This window comes from Vanacampus margaritifer, unplaced genomic scaffold (genome assembly GCF_051991255.1).
Source record: "Vanacampus margaritifer isolate UIUO_Vmar unplaced genomic scaffold, RoL_Vmar_1.0 HiC_scaffold_37, whole genome shotgun sequence".
In the NCBI taxonomy this organism is placed as follows: Eukaryota; Metazoa; Chordata; class Actinopteri; order Syngnathiformes; family Syngnathidae; genus Vanacampus; species Vanacampus margaritifer.
The window spans coordinates 360001-367500 of NW_027520747.1; positions in this window are offsets into that span (position 1 = coordinate 360001).

The window sequence follows — 7500 nt, forward strand, 5'->3', positions numbered from 1 at the left end:
CATTTCAATGGGGGATTTGGACGTCTGGTCACCCGCCATTCATTTCAATGGGGAGATTGGAGCCCTGGGCACCCGGCCTTCATTTCAATGGGGGATTTGGACGCCTGGTCACCCGCCATTCATTTCAATGGGGGGATTTGGACGCCTGGTCACCCGGCATTCATTTCAATGGGGAGATTGGAGCCCTGGGCATCCGGCCTTCATTTCAATGGGGGATTTGGACGTCTGGTCACCCGCCATTCATTTCAATGGGGAGATTGGAGCCCTGGGCACCCGGCCTTCATTTCAATGGGGGATTTGGACGCCTGGTCACCCGGCCTTCATTTCAATGGGGGATTTGGACGCCTGGTCACCCGCCATTCATTTCAATGGGGAGATTGGAGCCCTGGGCACCCGGCCTTCATTTCAATGGGGGATTTGGACGCCTGGTCACCCGCCATTCATTTCAATGGGGAGATTGGAGCCCTGGGCACCCGGCCTTCATTTCAATGGGGGATTTGGACGCCTGGTCACCCGCCATTCATTTCACTGGGGAGATTGGAGCCCTGGGCACCCGGCCTTCATTTCAATGGGGGATTTGGACGCCTGGTCACCCGCCATTCATTTCACTGGGGAGATTGGAGCCCTGGGCACCCGGCCTTCATTTCAATGGGGGATTTGGACGCCTGGTCACCCGCCATTCATTTCAATGGGGAGATTGGAGCCCTGGGCACCCGGCCTTCATTTCAATGGGGGATTTGGACGCCTGGTCACCCGCCATTCATTTCACTGGGGAGATTGGAGCCCTGGGCACCCGGCCTTCATTTCAATGGGGGATTTGGACGCCCGGTCACCCGCCATTCATTTCAATGGGGAGATTGGAGCCCTGGGCACCCGGCCTTCATTTCAATGGGGGATTTGGACGCCCGGTCACCCGGCATTCATTTCAATGGGGAGATTGGAGCCCTTGGCACCCGGCCTTCATTTCAATGGGGGATTTGGACGCCCGGTCACCCGCCATTCATTTCAATGGGGAGATTGGAGCCCTGGGCACCCGGCCTTCATTTCAATGGGGGATTTGGACGCCCGGTCACCCGCCATTCATTTCAATGGGGAGATTGGAGCCCTGGGCATCCGGCCTTCATTTCAATGGGGGATTTGGACGCCTGGTCACCCGCCATTCATTTCAATGGGGGGATTTGGACGCCTGGTCACCCGGCATTCATTTCAATGGGGAGATTGGAGCCCTGGGCATCCGGCCTTCATTTCAATGGGGGATTTGGACGTCTGGTCACCCGCCATTCATTTCAATGGGGAGATTGGAGCCCTGGGCACCCGGCCTTCATTTCAATGGGGGATTTGGACGCCTGGTCACCCGGCCTTCATTTCAATGGGGGATTTGGACGCCTGGTCACCCGCCATTCATTTCAATGGGGAGATTGGAGCCCTGGGCACCCGGCCTTCATTTCAATGGGGGATTTGGACGCCTGGTCACCCGCCATTCATTTCAATGGGGAGATTGGAGCCCTGGGCACCCGGCCTTCATTTCAATGGGGGATTTGGACGCCTGGTCACCCGCCATTCATTTCACTGGGGAGATTGGAGCCCTGGGCACCCGGCCTTCATTTCAATGGGGGATTTGGACGCCTGGTCACCCGCCATTCATTTCACTGGGGAGATTGGAGCCCTGGGCACCCGGCCTTCATTTCAATGGGGGATTTGGACGCCTGGTCACCCGCCATTCATTTCAATGGGGAGATTGGAGCCCTGGGCACCCGGCCTTCATTTCAATGGGGGATTTGGACGCCTGGTCACCCGCCATTCATTTCACTGGGGAGATTGGAGCCCTGGGCACCCGGCCTTCATTTCAATGGGGGATTTGGACGCCCGGTCACCCGCCATTCATTTCAATGGGGAGATTGGAGCCCTGGGCACCCGGCCTTCATTTCAATGGGGGATTTGGACGCCCGGTCACCCGGCATTCATTTCAATGGGGAGATTGGAGCCCTTGGCACCCGGCCTTCATTTCAATGGGGGATTTGGACGCCCGGTCACCCGCCATTCATTTCAATGGGGAGATTGGAGCCCTGGGCACCCGGCCTTCATTTCAATGGGGGATTTGGACGCCTGGTCACCCGCCATTCATTTCAATGGGGGGATTTGGACGCCTGGTCACCCGGCCTTCATTTCAATGGGGGATTTGGACGCCTGGTCACCCGCCATTCATTTCAATGGGAAGATTGGAGCCCTGGTCAAGCCCTGAAGAGAGACGCTCTCCCCCTGGTCCATGGCGCTCTCCCCCTGGTCCATGGAGTCCCGCAAACGGCCATCATCAAGCCCCGAAGACAGGCGCTCTCCCACTGGTCCGTGGAGCCCCGAAGACACGCGCCAACAGCCAGCATCAAGCCCCCAAAGAGAGGCGCTCTCCCCCTGGTCCTTGGAGCCCCGCCGACGGCCAGCGACAAGCCCCGAAGTGAGGCGCTCTCCTCCTTGTTCGGCACATGCACGCACACACACCCCTCCGCACGAGCCCCTGTGCGCCCGGCGCGCCCGCAGTTGGAAGAAGGGAAAGAGGGGGAAGAGCTGGAAGTGCTGGAAGTGCTGGAAGTGCTGGAAGTGCTGGAAGTGCTGAAAGTGCTGAAAGTGCTGAAAGTAAAGGGGAAAGCGGACAGCGGCCAGCGGACAGCGGCCAGCGGACAGCGGCCAGCGGACAGCGGCGACAGGCCAAATGTGCTGAGGGCGGCCGCCTATAGTGCTCCTATTTCGGCTATGGCAGGCGCTCTCCCCCTGGTCCATGGCGCTTTCCCCCCGGTCCATGGAGCCCCGTCAACAGCCAGCAACAAGCCCCAAAGAGAGGCGCTCTCTCCCTGGTCCATGGAGCCCCGCCAACAGGCATCAAGCCCCGAAGAGAGGCACTCTCCCCCTGGTCCATGGCGCTCTCCCCCTGGTACATGGAGCCCCGCCAACAGCCAGCAACAAGCCCCGAAGAGAGGCGCTCTCCCCCTGGTCCATGGAGCCCCGCCAACAGGCATCAAGCCCCGAAGAGAGGCGCTCTCCCCCTTGTCCATGGCGCTCCAGGATGGGGGGGCCAAATGTGCTGAGGGCGGCCGCCCATAGAGCTCTTATTTCGGCTATGGCAGGCGAGAGCCCCCGCTGGAGGTGGCACTCTGAAAATATTTCGAAAAAAGTTGACTTTGAAAAATTTTGAGAACCAGGATTGGGGGGCCAAATGTGCTGAGGCAGGCCGCCTATAGTGCTCCTATTTCGGCTATGGCAGGCCCTCTCCCCCTGGTCCATGGCGCTCTCCCCCTGGTCCATGGAGCCCCGCCAACAGCCAGCAACAAGCCCCAAAGAGAGGCGCTCTCCCCCTGGTCCATGGAGCCCCGCCAACAGGCATCAAGCCCCGAAGAGAGACGCTCTCCTCCTTGTTCGGCACATGCACGCACACACACCCCTCCGCACGAGCCCCTGTGCGCCCGGCGCGCCCGCAGTTGGAAGAAGGGAAAGAGGGGGAAGAGCTGGAAGTGCTGCAAGTGCTGGAAGTGCTGGAAGTGCTGAAAGTGCTGAAAGTGCTGAAAGTAAAGGATAAAGCGGACAGCGGCCAGCGGACAGCGGCCAGCGGACAGCGGCGACAGGCCAAATGTGCTGAGGGCGGCCGCCTATAGTGCTCCTATTTCGGCTATGGCAGGCGCTCTCCCCCTGGTCCATGGCGCTCTCCCCCTGGTCCATGGAGCCTCGCCAACAGCCAGTAACAAGCCCCAAAGAGAGGCGCTCTCTCCCTGGTCCATGGAGCCCCGCCAACAGGCATCAAGCCCCGAAGAGAGGCACTCTCCCCCTGGTCCATGGCGCTCTCCCCCTGGTACATGGAGCCTCGCCAACAGCCAGCAACAAGCCCCGAAGAGAGGCGCTCTCCCCCTGGTCCATGGCGCTCCAGGATGGGGGGGCCAAATGTGCTGAGGGCGGCCGCCTATAGTGCTCTTATTTCGGCTATGGCAGGTGCTCTCCCCCTGGTCCATGGCGCTCTCCCCCTGGTCCATGGAGCCACGCCAACAGCCAGCAACAAGCCCCAAAGAGAGGCGCTCTCCCCCTGGTCCATGGAGCCCCGCCAACAGGCATCAAGCCCCGAAGAGAGGCGCTCTCCCCCTGGTCCATGGCGCTCCAGGATGGGGGGGCCAAATGTGCTGAGGGCGGCCGCCTATAGTGCTCTTATTTCGGCTATGGCAGGTGCTCTCCCCCTGGTCCATGGCGCTCTCCCCCTGGTCCATGGAGCCACGCCAACAGCCAGCAACAAGCCCCAAAGAGAGGCGCTCTCCCCCTGGTCCATGGAGCCCCGCCAACAGGCATCAAGCCCCGAAGAGAGGCGCTCTCCCCCTGGTCCATGGCGCTCCAGGATGGGGGGGCCAAATGTGCTGAGGGCGGCCGCCTATAGTGCTCTTATTTCGGCTATGGCAGGTGCTCTCCCCCTGGTCCATGGCGCTCTCCCCCTGGTCCATGGAGCCACGCCAACAGCCAGCAACAAGCCCCAAAGAGAGGCGCTCTCCCCCTGGTCCATGGAGCCCCGCCAACAGGCATCAAGCCCCGAAGAGAGGCGCTCTCCTCCTGGTCCATGGCGCTCCAGGATGGGGGGGCCAAATGTGCTGAGGGCGGCCGCCTATAGTGCTCTTATTTCGGCTATGGCAGGTGCTCTCCCCCTGGTCCATGGCGCTCTCCCCCTGGTCCATGGAGCCACGCCAACAGCCAGCAACAAGCCCCAAAGAGAGGCGCTCTCCCCCTGGTCCATGGAGCCCCGCCAACAGGCATCAAGCCCCGAAGAGAGGCGCTCTCCCCCTGGTCCATGGCGCTCCAGGATGGGGGGGCCAAATGTGCTGAGGGCGGCCGCCTATAGTGCTCTTATTTCGGCTATGGCAGGTGCTCTCCCCCTGGTCCATGGCGCTCTCCCCCTGGTCCATGGAGCCACGCCAACAGCCAGCAACAAGCCCCAAAGAGAGGCGCTCTCCCCCTGGTCCATGGAGCCCCGCCAACAGGCATCAAGCCCCGAAGAGAGGCGCTCTCCCCCTTGTCCATGGCGCTCCAGGATGGGGGGGCCAAATGTGCTGAGGGCGGCCGCCTATAGTGCTCTTATTTCGGCTATGGCAGGTGCTCTCCCCCTGGTCCATGGCGCTCTCCCCCTGGTCCATGGAGCCACGCCAACAGCCAGCAACAAGCCCCAAAGAGAGGCGCTCTCCCCCTGGTCCATGGAGCCCCGCCAACAGGCATCAAGCCCCGAAGAGAGGCGCTCTCCCCCTTGTCCATGGCGCTCCAGGATGGGGGGGCCAAATGTGCTGAGGGCGGCCGCCTATAGTGCTCTTATTTCGGCTATGGCAGGTGCTCTCCCCCTGGTCCATGGCGCTCTCCCCCTGGTCCATGGAGCCACGCCAACAGCCAGCAACAAGCCCCAAAGAGAGGCGCTCTCCCCCTGGTCCATGGAGCCCCGCCAACAGGCATCAAGCCCCGAAGAGAGGCGCTCTCCCCTTGGTCCATGGCGCTCCAGGATGGGGGGGCCAAATGTGCTGAGGGCGGCCGCCTATAGTGCTCTTATTTCGGCTATGGCAGGTGCTCTCCCCCTGGTCCATGGCGCTCTCCCCCTGGTCCATGGAGCCACGCCAACAGCCAGCAACAAGCCCCAAAGAGAGGCGCTCTCCCCCTGGTCCATGGAGCCCCGCCAACAGGCATCAAGCCCCGAAGAGAGGCGCTCTCCCCCTGGTCCATGGCGCTCCAGGATGGGGGGGCCAAATGTGCTGAGGGCGGCCGCCTATAGTGCTCTTATTTCGGCTATGGCAGGTGCTCTCCCCCTGGTCCATGGCGCTCTCCCCCTGGTCCATGGAGCCACGCCAACAGCCAGCAACAAGCCCCAAAGAGAGGCGCTCTCCCCCTGGTCCATGGAGCCCCGCCAACAGGCATCAAGCCCCGAAGAGAGGCGCTCTCCCCTTGGTCCATGGCGCTCCAGGATGGGGGGGCCAAATGTGCTGAGGGCGGCCGCCTATAGTGCTCTTATTTCGGCTATGGCAGGTGCTCTCCCCCTGGTCCATGGCGCTCTCCCCCTGGTCCATGGAGCCACGCCAACAGCCAGCAACAAGCCCCAAAGAGAGGCGCTCTCCCCCTGGTCCATGGAGCCCCGCCAACAGGCATCAAGCCCCGAAGAGAGGCGCTCTCCTCCTGGTCCATGGCGCTCCAGGATGGGGGGGCCAAATGTGCTGAGGGCGGCCGCCTAAAGTGCTCTTATTTCGGCTATGGCAGGTGCTCTCCCCCTGGTCCATGGCGCTCTCCCCCTGGTCCATGGAGCCACGCCAACAGCCAGCAACAAGCCCCAAAGAGAGGCGCTCTCCCCCTGGTCCATGGAGCCCCGCCAACAGGCATCAAGCCCCGAAGAGAGGCGCTCTCCTCCTGGTCCATGGCGCTCCAGGATGGGGGGGCCAAATGTGCTGAGGGCGGCCGCCCATAGTGCTCTTATTTCGGCTATGGCAGGCGAGAGCCCCCGCTGGAGGTGGCACTCTGAAAATATTTCGAAAAAAGTTGACTTTGAAAAAATTTGAGAACCAGGATTGGGGGGCCAAATGTGCTGAGGGCGGCCGCCTATAGTGCTCTTATTTCGGCTATGGCAGGTGCTCTCCCCCTGGTCCATGGCGCTCTCCCCCTGGTCCATGGAGCCCCGCCAACAGCCAGCAACAAGCCCCAAAGAGAGGCGCTCTCCCCCTGGTCCATGGAGCCCCGCCAATAGCCAGCAACAAGCCCCAAAGAGAGGCGCTCTCCCCCTGGTCCATGGAGCCCCGCCAACAGGCATCAAGCCCCGAAGAGAGGCGCTCTCCCCCTGGTCCATGGCGCTCTCCCCCTGGTCCATGGAGCCCCGCCAACAGCCAGCAACAAGCCCCAAAGAGAGGCGCTCTCCCCCTGGTCCATGGCGCTCCAGGATGGGGGGGCCAAATGTGCTCACTGAGGCCGCCCATGGCGCTCCTATTTCGGCTATGGCAGGCGAGAATCCCCCTGGGAAGTGGCACTCTGAAAATATTTTGAAAAAAGTTGACTTTGAAAATTTTTGAGAACCAGGATTTGGGGGGCCAAATGTGCTGAGGGCGGCCGCCTATAGTGCTCTTATTTCGGCTATGGCAGGTGCTCTCCCCCTGGTCCATGGCGCTCTCCCCCTGGTCCATGGAGCCCCGCCAACAGCCAGCAACAAGCCCCAAAGAGAGGCGCTCTCCCCCTGGTCCATGGAGCCCCGCCAATAGCCAGCAACAAGCCCCACAGAGAGGCGCTCTCCCCCTGGTCCATGGAGCCCCGCCAACAGGCATCAAGCCCCGAAGAGAGGCGCTCTCCCCCTGGTCCATGGCGCTCTCCCCCTGGTCCATGGAGCCCCGCCAACAGCCAGCAACAAGCCCCAAAGAGAGGCGCTCTCCCCCTGGTCCATGGCGCTCCAGGATGGGGGGGCCAAATGTGCTCACTGAGGCCGCCCATGGCGCTCCTATTTTGGCTATGGCAGGCGAGAAT